The sequence below is a fragment of the Anomaloglossus baeobatrachus genome, chromosome 2 (assembly GCF_048569485.1).
Source record: "Anomaloglossus baeobatrachus isolate aAnoBae1 chromosome 2, aAnoBae1.hap1, whole genome shotgun sequence".
NCBI classification, from domain to species: domain Eukaryota; kingdom Metazoa; phylum Chordata; class Amphibia; order Anura; family Aromobatidae; genus Anomaloglossus; species Anomaloglossus baeobatrachus.
In genome coordinates, this window is record NC_134354.1 from 294,486,520 (window position 1) to 294,501,522 (window position 15,003).

At 44.9% G+C, this 15,003-nt stretch overlaps 1 long non-coding RNA gene across 1 annotated transcript; it reads right to left on the reverse strand.

Annotated features, from left to right (window-relative positions):
* Window positions 1-522: 522 nt before the first annotated feature.
* Window positions 523-791, reverse strand: LOC142289896 (uncharacterized). The gene is made up of 2 exons (XR_012750185.1): window positions 657-791; window positions 523-558 (listed from the first exon to the last, which is right to left on the reverse strand). It is a non-coding gene; the product is annotated as an uncharacterized LOC142289896 (long non-coding RNA).
* Between the last annotated feature and the right edge of the window lie 14,212 nt (window positions 792-15,003).

Consider the following 15,003-nt stretch of genomic DNA (forward strand, 5'->3'; position numbering starts at 1 on the left):
ATTTTTTGTGTTTGCGTCAATCCACGGCTTGCATATGGCTTTAATAGATGTTGGGAGAGTTGAAAGGCTTCGTCGGCCACAAAAACAAAGGGCATTGGGGGCTCACATGTGCCAGGAAGAGGTCTTGCAGGAGGGAAATCAAAAGTATTCCTATAGATTCGCCGCCCCATTGGGGACATTTTAAAGACCTGAGAGTCATTGGATCTCCCATATGCGCCAATGTCCACTGAGATAAATTTGTAGTCCGCATCCGTTATTGCCATTAGGACAATTGAGAAATACTTTTTATAATTGTAGTATTCAGACCCCGAAGCTGCAGGTTTCACAATTCTTATATGTTTGCCGTCCACTGAGCCAAGGCAATTTGGAAACTGACAAATGTTGTAGTATTGTTCGGCAATTGCAAGCCATCTGTCCCTGGTGGGCTGGGGGATGAAATCCTCATGGAGGCAATCCCACAAGGCTTGGCAAGTGTCTCTAATGATTCCCGAGATGGTGGAAATTCCTAGTCGAAACTGGTAGTGAAGGGACGAAAGCGACTCTCCAGTTGCAAGGAATCTGTAAAGGAAAGACAATAATTATAAAAAAATAATAGCAAACACATTACAGTTAAAAGTCAATTTAACAGGAGGATACAATTAAAAAAAAAAACTTACCTAAGCGTAACCAGCAAACGCTCCTCGGGTGTTATAGAGAACCGGCTGTAGGTGTCCGTTTTACGTATGTTGTCCGCAACAAGGCCAAGGAGGACGTCAAAATTATTCACTGCCATCCGGACATAGCTTGTGAATTTTTCATTTTTTCCACGGAGCTCCAGGTATAGGGTTGAAAACACCCCACGTGTCAGTCTCTGGGCAGTCAGGGGATGGATCCAAAAGCGTCGATGTCGCTGACGCCTCAGTCACTGTCGCTCCTTTTCTCTGACGATGATAGCCAAGCGATTTGCCTCAAATATAAAATCTGCAGTGATCTTTGTGATATTTGCAAGAATAACATCCATGGTTTCTGCTTGTCTCTGTCTTCATTCTGTAATATATGCTTCAAAATACTGTATATATACCATATTTTCCCAATAGCCAATCAGAATACGGAACGCGTTAATTGTTTGTTTAGTGTTTAAAAAACGGATCCGTAAAAAAACGGACAGAACGGATGCAAAACGGATGCAAACCGGACCCACCGGATCCGTTTTATTCCGGATCCGGCACCAACGGATCCGCTTAAAACCGGATCCGGTGGGTCCGGTTTGCACAACAAAACCGGAAACGTTGGATACGGAAAAAAAAGGACTGTACCTGAATACAGAAAACTGATGTGTGAAAGTAGCCTTAGGGATACTTTGTGCATCACATGAGGGGGTCACCATGACTTTACACACCATGGTGGGTGTCTAGATAGATGAAAGATTCAAATGGTGCAGTAGGCAGTGCTGAGGAGTCCTGCAGTGTCCTCCACTGTGGAGGCCATGCTGACATGGGATAAGAAAAGTTGATTTGTAAGTGAAGGCAGGACCAAAGCAGTCCATGTGACCAATAGGCGGGCACCAGGAAGCTGAAGCTGTGAGCGGGTTGAGTATGTGCGCGTCTCAGCAGGAGACATCTGTGAGAGGCAAGCCTAGTGATGTGGTGATGTCAGCAGCAGAAGTCAGACAGCTCCAGAGTGTCTGGGGAGAAGGGCGAGGAGCACATGTGCAGCATGTTAAGTACGGCTCTGTGGATGAAAGCAGAGACATTAGTATATAAAGCTGTGACATGTAACAAGATAGGACAGGATAGGAACAGCGAAAGGAATAATACCAACAAGAAATAAAGTCATAATATCCAACAAATCGTGTGTACATAAACATATGAGACAAGGGGATAACAGGAATGAGTATAAGATATGCAATCAAAATTGGCACATCATATGTAATATCATACATGGATTACACATTCTAAGTAAAGAGGATGGACTCACATATGTAATAGTGCATGGCGCAGCACCTATGTTTCAAAAATGGAAACATGTTTATTATGGTAATATGTCACTTATAGTGTGTAAATCATTTGATCATCATTAAGGGGCAAATTGGATCAAAATCCATTATGGAACATAAATAATCAATCTAGTCCATAGGTAATGTGTCACTAATAGCATACCAGTCATCTAGACAGTTTGAAATCCATGGAACTAATTATGTGTTGTGAGGACCATATGGTTACGGTTGCTGTGGCATTGGAGTCTATGTCCAGATTTCTTGCTACTGCACATGTGCGAGCACTGGAGACTATGTCCAGATTTCTTGCTACTGCACATGTGCAAGCGCTGGAGACTAAGTCCTATCTTGGAGCCATTGCACATGTGCGGGTGACATCATCGCTGACACGAGGTCACATGTCTCTGACACCTTCTATGCCGATTGGCCGCTGGTCATGTGCTTGTGACACGTGGTCACATGTCTCTGACACCTTCTATGCCGATTGGTCGCTGGTCATGTGCTTGTGACGCTTTGCACGGTGATAGGCCAGCGTGACGTCATTCTTGTCGTTCTGGCAGCGGATTGGCTCTGGTGTCCTCCATCTTGGATGAGGCACAGAGTCTATATAAGACCCTGACACACGCCTCACGGCGCTCAGTCCTCTTGGTTCATGCATGAGAGTAGACGCTCTGTGCACGTTCCTCTAGGCATCTCTCTGCCTATGCTAGGTGAGCGCTACCGGCAGGGTAGCGTTGTTATACCTTACAGCTTCGGCTGCAGTCCGTATCCTTACCTCTTAGGGGAGCGGACATAGGCAGGTGCCTGAGGCACATGGTCCAGCTGGGCCTTGTGATTTTACTCGTAGGTGGACGTTGCCGCTAGGGTAACGTTCCTTATACTGTGTCTGGTAGTTGTTCGTATCCTCGCACACTAGGGGATTGAACAGAGGTAGGAGCTTTGTGCGGCTTATGCAGCTGTCCGTCTCTTTTGCACCACTAGAAGAGCGGACCTAGGCAGGTGCCATATCTAGTGGTTCGTGTCCTCGCACACTAGTGGAGCGAACGCAGGTAGGAGCTTTGAGCGGCTTACGCTGCTGTTCGTCTCTTTTGCACCACTAGAAGAGCGGACCTAGGCAGGTGCCATATCTAGTGGTTCGTGTCCTCGCACACTAGTGGAGCGAAGACAGGTAGGAGCTTTGTGCGGCTTACGCTGCTGTCCGTCTCCTGGCACCTCTAGAGGAACGGACCTAGGTAGGTGCCATTTCACACTCACTGCCTTTGTCTCTGTGATTATTAACAGAGACCATTCCACACACCCTCCAAGTAAGGGAGGAATTGCCTTATTTACTAATTATATTCCTCTGTGAGTTTAACAGAGGTAATGCACTCTGCCATAGTCTGCAGCAGAGTCTTTGCACGGTGGACCCTGACTGTCTGAGACTCCTTTAGGTTTTATTATAAGACAGCCCCCTGTAACATTAGGATTGAGCCAAGGGTCTGGCAGTTATGGCAGAATATCAGCAGTTACACCGTTACATACAAGTACTTGAGTCACGGCTCAAGAGTATAGAGGATGAACCTCACACCATGGTGACATCTGCACATGATCCTCGACTTGCTCTGCCAAACAGATATTCTGGCGATGCCAGATCATTTGACATGTCGTGGTTTCATTAGTCAGTGTCAGATACACCTAGAGGTCAACTCTTCTCGCTTCTCTACGGAGAGGTCCAGAGTAGGCTTTATCATCTCCTTACTTCAGGACAAAGCCTTAGAATGGGTGACTCCCTTATGGGAGCGCTCTGATGTGGTTACTCTGAGACATCAAGACTTTCTTGATGCTCTTAAGGCGGTATTCATGGGTCCGCAGGTTACCCATGATGCGGCCCTGAGACTGTTAGATCTATCTCAGGGTTCGTTATCCACTAGTTCTTATGCCATTGCTTTTAGAACTCTGGTGGCAGAACTAGATTGGCCAGAGAAGGTGTTGATTCCTATCTTCTGGAGAGGGTTGGCAGGCTATGTCAAGGATGCTCTTGCTACTCGTGAGGTCCCTGCTTCTATGGAAAACTTGATCACAGTAGCAACGAGGATCGACGTACGCCATAGGGAACGTAGACTCGAGGTCTCTTCCTCACGCCCTAAGCATCAGGCTATTCCAGTTGTTGAGGGTCCACTACCATCTTCCCCAGCATCTGAAACATCTCCCACTCCTATGGAGTTAGGTCATACGTCCTCCAGACTACGCAAGTCTGGTCCTCCTATATGTTACGTATGTCGTCAGGCTGGGCACTATGCCAACAAGTGTCCTAGCCGTCAGGGAAACTCCCAGGCCTAGTAACCATTAGAGGGGGTTACTAGAGACGTCTTCTGCACCCTCTAAGTGTAGTATCCCAGGTCAGCTCTCATTCTCTGAGAATACATGGCCTATTATGGCTTTTGTGGATTCCGGAGCTGACGGGACTTTTGTGTCCTCAGGATTTGTAAAGAGACACAATATTCCCTCTATCATGTGGCGCCTATTCCTGTCCGTGTTGTTAATGGAACTATGTTGTCTGACTCCATTACATTGAGGACAGTTCCCTTGCGCCTTTCCCTGTCTCAGGGTCACATAGAGGAGATTTCTTTTCTTGTTTTGCCTGAGGGTATAGACGACGTCCTTCTGGGTCTCCCATGGCTTCGGACTCATGCTCCTCATATTGACTGGGAGTCCGACAGCATTATTAGTTGGGGTTTGAAATGTCAGTCCCGATGTCTTCCCTTACCACCTAACGTCGTTGCGGTTGCATCAACTGATCTCTCTCCCATACCTACACCCTATTTGGATTTCGCTGACGTGTTCTCCAAACAGGGTGCTGAGGTTCTTCCACCCCATAGGCCGTATGACTGTGCCATAGACCTTATCCCAGGTTCGGTTCCACCTAAGGGCAGGGTTTACCCCGTGTTGATACCTGAGTCGGAGGCCATGTCGACCTATATAAGAGAGAGTTTAGAGAAGGGGTTCATTCGTAAGTCTGTCTCTCCTGCGGGAGCTGGGTTTTTCTTTGTTCGGAAGAAAGAGGGTGATTTGCGTCCCTGCATAGATTACAGGGGTCTCAACGCAATCACAATAAAGAACAAATACCCGTTACCTTTAATTTCGGAGCTCTTTGACAGACTGAGGGGAGCTCAAGTTTTTACGAAGTTGGATCTGCAGGGTGCGTATAACTTGGTACGAATTCGAGAGGGTGACGAATGGAAGACCGCTTTTAACACCCGAGACGGTCACTATGAATACCTCGTCATGCCTTTTGGTTTATGTAATGCACCCGCAGTATTTCAGGACTTCGTAAACGATGTGTTCAGGGATTTACTGTTATCCTCCGTCGTGGTGTATCTGGACGACATCCTGATTTTTTCTCCTGATCTGGAGACTCATCGTCAGGATGTCGTTCGTGTCCTTTCCCGTTTAAGGGAGCACTCATTGTTTGCTAAACTCGAAAAATGTGTATTCGAGCAGTCATCCTTGCCTTTTTTGGGCTACATTATCTCACAAGAGGGTCTGGCTATGGATCCTGCGAAGCTCTCTGCTGTCCTGGAATGGTCCGAACCTCATTCCTTGAAGGCGGTGCAAGGCTTCTTAGGATTCATAAATTATTACAGACAGTTCATACCCCATTTTTCTACTTTGGTGGCCCCTTTGGTGGCCTTGACTAAGAAAGGTGCTAATCCCAAAGTCTGGTCTACTGAGACATCTCAGGCTTTTGAGGCAGTAAAAAGACACTTTTAAACTGCTCCCATTCTTCAAAGACCCGATGAGAATAAGCCCTTCCTCTTGGAGGTTGATGCCTCTTCAGTGGGTGCTGGTGTGGTCTTGTATCAAAAGAACGGTGCAGGTAGAAAAAGGCCGTGTATGTTCTTTGCTAAAACCTTTTCACCGGCAGAGAGAAACTATACCATTGGGGATAGGGAACTGCTCGCCCTGAGATTAGGCTTGGAGGAGTGGCATCACTTGCTGGAAGGAGCGAAACATCCTTTCCAGGTCTATACAGACCATAAGAATCTGACGTACTTACAAACCGCTCAGCGTCTGAATCCTCGCCAAGCCCGCTGGTCCTTGTTTTTCTTCCGCTTTCACTTCTCCATCAACTATTTGTCTGGGAGTAAGAATAACAAGGCAGACACCCTGTCTCGCTCTATGGTTTCTACCCAGGAAGAGATTGACGAACCTCGTCTTATCCTTCCCTCCAGGGTTTTTCATACGCTCTCCCCTGTGACGTTAGACCAAATCCCACCGGGCAAGACCTTTGTTCCGCACCTCAAAGGTGGGTGGGCATTTTGGTATTAGGCGGACACGAGAGTTACTGGAGAGGTGGTATTGGTGGCCACACTTAGCCAGCCACGTCAAGAGATATGTCGGTTCCTGCTACTCGTGTGCTCGCAACCGTCCATTACGGCAGAGACCGGCTGGGCTCTTGCATCCTTTACCAGTGCCAGATAGACCATGGGAGGTGGTAGGCATGGACTTTGTGGGTGATCTTCCGTGTTCACAGGCACATCGATTTGTGTGGGTCATTACGGACCATTTCTCCCGGATGGTTCATCTCGTACCGTTATCTAGAATCCCATCTTCCAGGGTACTAGCCAAACTATTCCTCAAGCATGTCTTTAGGCTTCACGGGATGCCAGATCGTATCATTTGTGATAGAGGCCCGCAATTTGCTTCCCGTTTCTGGCGAGATCTTTGTAGCCTTCTGCAAATTGAGTTGAATCTCTCTTCGGCATACCATCCGGAGACCAATGGTTTGGTTGAGCGTACCAATCAATCCATGATTATATACCTTCGACACTTTGTTGCTGAGAACCACGATAACTGGTCCTCCCTCCTACCCTGGGCAGAATTTGCCCTTAACAATTTGCTGGCTGAGGCCACTGGGCAGACACCGTTCGTACTCAATAATGGGCAACACCCTAGGGTACCGGTACCGTTTCCCGCTGCTGCACCTCCTCCTCTTGTGGCCGACTGGGCAACTAATGCCAGAGAGGTTTGGGATCGGACTCAAGAGTCGATCCAAGCACCTAAGGACCGTATGAAGACGGTGTCCGATCGGTTTCGTCGCCCGGCTCCTGTCTTTTCTCCGGGGGACTTTGTGTGGCTCTCTGCAAAACACGTGAGACTTAGAGTGAGCTATGTCAAATTTGCTCCTCGCTTCCTGGGTCCTTATGAGGTTCTTCGACAGGTAAATCCTGTAGTCTACCAATTGAGGTTACCCGTCCATCTTAGGATCCATGACAAATTCCATGTCTCACTGCTAAGCCGGCTATTTTACCTCACGCTCGTGAAGTGCACTCTCCTGCCTCTGATTCCTCTCGCTCTAGCTATGAGGTACGAGCCATAGTTGGTTCTAAGATGGTTAGAGGGCACAGGTTCTTCTTGATAGATTGGGAGGGCTACGGCCCGGAACATCGCTCTTGGGAGCCTGAAGAGGCTGTCCATGCTCCCGACTTAGTTGCCGATTACCTGCGTCGCCGGAAGGGGGGCCCTTGAGGGGGAGGTACTGTTACGGTTGCTGTGGCACTGGAGTCTATGTCCAGATTTCTTGCTACTGCACATGTGCGAGCACTGGAGACTATGTCCAGATTTCTTGCTACTGCACATGTGCAAGCGCTGGAGACTAAGTCCTATCTTGGAGCCATTGCACATGTGCGGGTGACATCATCGCTGACACGAGGTCACATGTCTCTGACACCTCCTATGCCGATTGGCCGCTGGTCATGTGCTTGTGACACGTGGTCCCATGTCTCTGACACCTTCTATGCCAATTGGTTGCTGGTCATGTGCTTGTGACGCTTTGCTCGGTGATAGGCCAGCGTGACGTCATTCCTGTCGTTCTGGCAGCGGATTGGCTCTGATGTCCTCCATCTTGGATGAGGCACAGAGTCTATATAAGACCCTGACACACGCTGCATGGCGCTTAGTCCTCTTGGTTCATGCATGAGAGTAGACGCTCTGTGCACGTTCCTCTAGGCATCTCTCTGTCTATGCTACGTGAGCGCTACCGGCAGGGTAGCATTGTTATACCTTACAGCTTCGGCTGCAGTCCGTATCCTTACCTCTTAGGGGATCGGACATAGGTAGGTGCCTGAGGCACATGGCCCGGCTGAGCCTTGTGATTCTACTCGTAGGTGGACGTTGCTGCTAGGGTAACATTCCTTATACTGCGTCTGGCAGTTGTTCGTATCCTCGCACACTAGGGGAGCGAACAGAGGTAGGAACTTTGTGTGGCTTATGCTGCTGTCCGTCTCTTTTGCACCACTAGAAGAGCGGACCTAGGCCGGTGCCATATCTAGTGGTTCGTGTCCTCGCACACTAGTGGAGCGAACGCAGGTAGGAGCTTTGTGCGGCTTACGCTGCTGTTCGTCTCTTTTGCACCACTAGAAGAGCGGACCAAGGCAGGTGCCATATCTAGTAGTTTGTGTCCTCGCACACTAGTGGAGCGAACGCAGGTAGGAGCTTTGTGCGGCTTACGCTGCTGTCCGTCTCCTGGCACCACTAGAGGAACGGACCTAGGTAGGTGCCATTTCACACTCACTGCCTTTGTCTCTGTGATTATTAACAGAGACCATTCCACACACCCTCCAAGTAAGGGAGGAATTGCCTTATTTACTAATTATATTCCTCTGTGAGTTTATCAGAGGTATTGCACTCTGCCATAGTCTGCAGCAGAGTCTTTGCACGGTGGACCCTGACTGTCTGTTACTCCTTTAGGTTTTATTATCAGACAGCCCCCTGTAACACATATAGTGATGGAATTTATAAGAAGGCCTGTAGGTTATAGTCACTATTTAAACCTTTGGGGTGAAGGGATTGTAACTTGTTGATCCAATAGGATTCCCTTTGTTTCAGCATTTGTACACAGTTACCTTCCCTCCTTGGGAGCTGGACCTGCTCCAACACTTGGAATTGCAATTGTGCAACCATGTGGCCCTGTGTAATAAAGTTTTAAGGGACAATAAGTGTGGTGTTTTTACAATGGATAATGGACTTATGTTTCGAAATCCTATCCTTCACAGGTTGGGTGCTCTCGCCTATGTAGATGAGACCACAAGGGTATTTAAAGAGATAAATTACATAGGAAGATTCACAAGTAAAACAGTCCTTAATGTGATACATGTGATAGCCCGTGTGGAGGTGATGTACTATATTGCCTCTCAAAATGTTGTTATATTGGTGGCACTTGAAACATTAGTATATGCCTGATTTTGGGGTCTGTAGAAAACGCTACTTGGGATTGATGTGATCTAATGGTTAGACGGAGACCTGGAGAGGCGTACAATTTTAATGGAAGATCAGTGATGATCTGGTGATGCTTCAACAAGGCTGGAATTGAGCAGATTAAACTTTGTGAAGGACGTATGAATCAAGCCGCATACAAGGTTACCCTGGAAAAACAGTGGCTTCCTTCTGCTCAGGCAATGTTCCCCAACTCTGAGGACTGTTTTTTCCAGCAGGACAATGTGCCATGCTACACAGCTAGGTAAATCAATCTGTGGATGAAGGACCACCACATCAAAACCCTGTTATGGCAGCCCAATCTCCATACCTGAACCTCATTGTAAACCTCTTGAATGTAATCAAAAGGAAGATGGATAGTCACAAACCATCAAACAAAGAAGAACTGCTTACATGTTTTTACCAGGAGTGGCATAAGGTCACCCAAAAGCAGTGTGAAAGACTGGTGGAAAGCATGCCAAAACGTATGGAAGCTGTGATTAAAACCCATGGTTATTCCACAAAATATTGATTTCTGAACTCTTCCTGAGTTAAAACATTAGTATTGTTGTTTCTAAATTACTATGAACTTGTTTCCTTTGCATTATTTGAGGTGTCTGAAAGCAATGCATTTATTTGTTATTTTGACCATTTCTCATTTTCAGAAAATAATTACAACATTTTTTGCTGGAAATTCGGAGACATGTTGTTAGTAGTTTATAGAATAAAAGAACAATTTGCATTTTGCTCAAAAATATACCTATAAAGAGAAAAATCAGAAAAACTGAACATTTGGAAGTGGTCTCTTAATTTTCTTCCAGAGCTGTAGATGTCAGCTAGTGTGACACGCCTACTGCTGTGATTAGCAGTTCACTGTCTATAGACTTTGTATATGAAGTATAGAACAACTGTATAGAAAAGCTTTGTGCACTTACTCCTGTTGTATTTGTAAGATAGAAACCTACAAAATACTTCAATACTTATTAAATATATTGCCAAGTAGATGGAAGACAGTATACGCTAATATATAGTACAGTATATACAGGGCTGGCCCAAAGTATTTGCACCCCTGCAATTCTGTCAGATAATACTCAGTTTCTTCCTGAAAATGATTGCAATCACAGATTCTTTGGTATTATTATCTTCATTTAATTTGTCTTCAATGAAAAACAAAAAAAAATTGTCATAAAGCCAAATTGTATATAATTCCACACTAAACATAAAAAAGGGGTGGACAAAAGTATTGGCACTGTTTGAAAAATCATGTGATGCTTCTGTAATTTGTGTAATTAACAGCACCTGTAACCTACCTGTGGCACCTAACAGGTGTTGGCAATAACTAAATCACACTTTCAGCCAGTTGACATGGATTAAAGTTGACTCAACCTCTGTCCTGTGTCCTTGTGTATACCACATTGAGCATGGAGAAAAGAAAGAAGACCAAAGAACTGTCTGAGGACTTGAGAATCCAAATTGTGAGGAAGCATGAGCAATCTCAAGGCTACAAGTCCATCTCCAAAGACCTGAAAGTTCCTGTGTCTACAGAGCGCAGTGTCATCAAGAAGTGTAAAGCCCATGGCACTGGGGCTAACCTCCCTAGATGTGGAAGGAAAAGAAAAATTGACGAGAGATTTCAACGCAAGATTGTGCAGATGGTGGATAAAGAACCTCGACTAACATCCAAACAAGTTCAAGCTGCCCTGCAGTCCGAGGATACAACAGTGTCAACCCGTACTATCCGTCGGCATCTGAATGAAAAGGGTCTGTATGGTAGGATACCCAGGAAGACCCCACTTCTTACCCTGAGACATAAAAAAGCCAGGCTGGAGTTTTCCAAAACGTACCTGAGACAAAAGTAGAGCTTTTTGGGAAAAGCCATCAACATAGAGTTTAGAGGGAAAAAAAAGAGGCATTCAAAGAAAAGAACACGGTCCCTACAGTCAAACATGGCGGAGGTTCCCTGATGTTTTGTGGTTGCTTTGCTGCCTCTTGCACTGGACTGCTTGACCGTGTTCATGGCATTATGAAGTCTGAAGACTACCAACAAATTTTGCAGCATAATGTAGGGCCCAGTGTAAGAAAGCTGGGTCTTCCTCAGAGGTCATGGGTCTTCCAGCAGGACAATGACCCAAAACACACTTCAAAAAGCACTAGAAAATGGTTTGAGAGAAATCACTGGAGACTACTAAAGTGGCCAGCAATGAGTCCAGACCTGAATCCCATAGAACACATGTGGAGAGATCTTAAAATGGCAGTTTGGAGAAGGCCCACTTCAAATCTCAGGGACCTGGAGCAGTTTGCCAAAGAAGAATTGTCTTAAATTCCAGCAGAGCATTGTAAGAAACTCATTGATGGTTACCGGAAGCGGTTGTTCGCAGTTATTTTGGCTAAAGGTTGTGCAACCAAGTATTAGGCTAAGGGTGTCAATACTTTTGTCTGGCCCATTTTTGGAGTTTTGTGTGAAATGATCAATGATTTGATTTTTGCTTCATTCTCTTTTGTGTTTTTTCATTGCAAGCAAAATAAATGAAGATAATAATACCAAAGAATTTGTGATTCCAATCAATTTCAAGAAGAAACTGAGTATTATCTGACAGAATTGCAGGGGTGCCAATACTTTTGGCCAACACTGTATAGAATTAATCTACAAATATACAAGTGTCTTTAGTTGCATTACAGATGCAAACTTCCCAAAAATAAAATCACTGGCAGTCAGTACGAATTCATAGATACCAAGCATATATACTTTTACTTTAATCTAAGTGGTGAAAAAAATTAAGAAGTTTATAAAAAAAAAAGAAAAGAATTGCTCGTGTCGTGTCGCCATTTTCCGAGATCCATAGGGTTTTAATTGTTTGAGATCTGGGAATGTGTGATGGCTTATTTGTTTGTGTCTTGAGCTGATATTTTTAATTATACCATTTTTGTGTTAGGCACTGTTTGATTGCCTGTTATTGCATTTTATTGTTGCGCTGACCAAAAAACATAATTTTGGCTTTTGGATTTTTTTTCTCACCATGCCGTGTACGGATCAGATAAATTGATTTTATATTTTTATAGATTGGGCATTTCTGAACATGGCAATATCAAATATGTTTTTTTTTTTATATTTTTAACTGTTTTATTTTCAATGGGGCAAAAGGGGGGTGATTTGTACTTTTAGGGTTTTTTATTTTTTCATATTTTATGAAACTTTTTTTACATTTTTTTCATTTTACTAGCCCCCCTTCATGCCTGCACTAACCAATTGCTTTTATCCTGTGAGTGTCAGTACTCTGTCGGCTCTGACAGGAAGTGAGTCGTGGTAGTGTCAGGTGTCATCAGCTGATCAGATCAGCAGACATGTGCAGGAATTACAGCGGGATCGCCACCAGAGCCCGTGGTTACCGAAGGGAGGTGACCAAGGAAGTAACACTACATCCTTGGGCATTAAGGGGTTAATCACAGGTAGTTGAGAGACATAGGATAGTAATAGAGTAGAATAGGCAAGTGCAGTGTAGGGAATGTAGTTGTGTGCCACAAAAAAGCATATAATAATCTAGTCATAGTTAATTGTGTGCTTCAGCTCAAACCTGCTATTTGGGGTTTAAAATAGGGCCAAATTAGTGCTGACGCTCAAAAGTGCAAACAGCAGTAACTAGATGAAACCCTCATATGAGATTATATAATTATGGAGGTCATAGTGTAAAGCAGGTAAAACAATCCAATTAGTCAAGATATGAATGTGAAATCGAAAAAAGGTTTAAAAAACATAGTGAAATGTTCGTATTTTTCGAACTATAAGACGCATCGGACCATAAGACGCACCCTGGTTTTAGAGGAGGAAAATAGGAAAATAAAATTTTTAAGCAAAAAATGTGGTCATAACACACTGTTATGGGGTGAGGATCTGCTGCTGACACTGTATGGGGGTAATTTAACCCCTTCAGCCCCAAGCCTATTTTGACCCTAAAGACCAGGACATTTTTTGCAATTTTGACCAGTGTCACTTTATGAAGTTATAATTCTGCAACGCTTCAATGAATCCCGGTGATTCTGAGATTATTTTTTCGTGACATATTGGGATTCATGTTAGTGGTAAATTTAGGCCGAGTTTTTTTGCGTTTCTTTGTGAAAAAAAAGGAAATTTCGCGAAAATTTTGTAATTTTCAAACTTTTAATTTTTATGCTCTAAAACTAACGAGACATATGACACAAAATAATTAATAAATAACATTTCCCACATGTCTACTTTACATCAGAACAATTTTGGGAGAAAAAATTAAAAATTTAAGCAAGTTATAGGGGTTCAAAATTTATGAGCAATTTCTCATTTTTACAACAAAATTTACAAAGCCACTTTTTTTTAGGGACCACATCACATTTGAAGCGATTTTGAAAGGTCTACATGACACAAAATACCCAAAAGTGACACCATTCCACAAACGGCACCCCTCAGGCTACTCAAAACCACATTCAAGAAGGTTATTAACCCTTCAAGTGCTTCACAGTAACTAAAGCAATGTGGAAGGAAAAAATGAACATTTTACTTTTTGCAAAAAAAATTTGAATTTAGCCTCAAATATTGCATTTCACAAGGATAGCAGGATTAAATGAACCCTCAAAATTTGTTGGGCAATTTCTTCTGAGCACGCAGATACCTCATATGTGGCGAAAAACCACTCTTTGGGCGCACGGCAGGACTCGGAAAGGAAGGAGTGTCATTTGACTTTTTGTACAGAAAATTAGCTGGAATCGTTAGCCGCACCATGTTGCGTTTGGAGAGCCCCTGATGTGCCGAAAAAGTGGAGCTCCCCCACATGTGACCCCATTTTGGAAACTAGACCCCTCATGGAATTTATCTAGATGTTTATTGAGCTCTTTGAACCTCTGGGGGCTTCACAAAAGTTAATAGAGTTGAGCCGTGAAAATAAAAAAATTTTTTTTACCACAAAATTGTTATTTCAACAAGGTAGCTTTTTTTTCACAAGGGTATGAGGAAAAATTGCACCATAAAATGTATTGTGCAATTTCTCCTGAATACACAGACACCTCATATGTGGTGGAAATCAGATGTTTGGGCGCACAGCAGGGCTCAGAATGCAAGGAGTGTCACCCTCTTTCACCACTTTATCAACCCTTAAAACACGCAGGTCCGATGTAATCCACACGACATCCCACAACGCATCCAGCTCTGCTACATCTGACAATCACAGAGAGCAGCCATAGAACACGACCGCTCTCTGTGAGGGTCAGGCCGCAAGTGAAATGAGCCGCCGGGATCAGCGGTGACTCCAGGTGTCCCCGCACATCACCTGACTGAAGTCACTGTGGATCTCGCGCTCACTTCAGCCATGGCTAAATTTGAGGTAACAGCTGGAGGACTCCCGCTATATACTCACCTCTCTTCACTCCACGCAGCATCGCTCGCTTACTGTCTGTGTGTCTGTGTGCCAGCTGACCTGTGTGGAGCCATGTGTACAGCGATGATGTCATTCCTGTGCTCACCACTTTCCACACACATCAGCGAGCCGGCAGACAGGATGACACCACGGTGCTGCAGGGGAACAGTGAGTATACCATACTTATTCATTGCCCCCCACGCTGATGATGGTGCACGGGGGGCAGTGAATACAGCCGCACATGATCACACCAGGCTGTAGTTGCCTGGGGTGATCATGGGGGCTGGCTCTTTAGTATTCGTGCATCCCCTGCCCATCATCCCGCCCAGCTGTCAGCGCCGGCTTCAGAGCCAAGAGATGATGGGCGTGCATTTCAAATGAGCGGTCCCACATGGTCAGGGTATCATGACCACA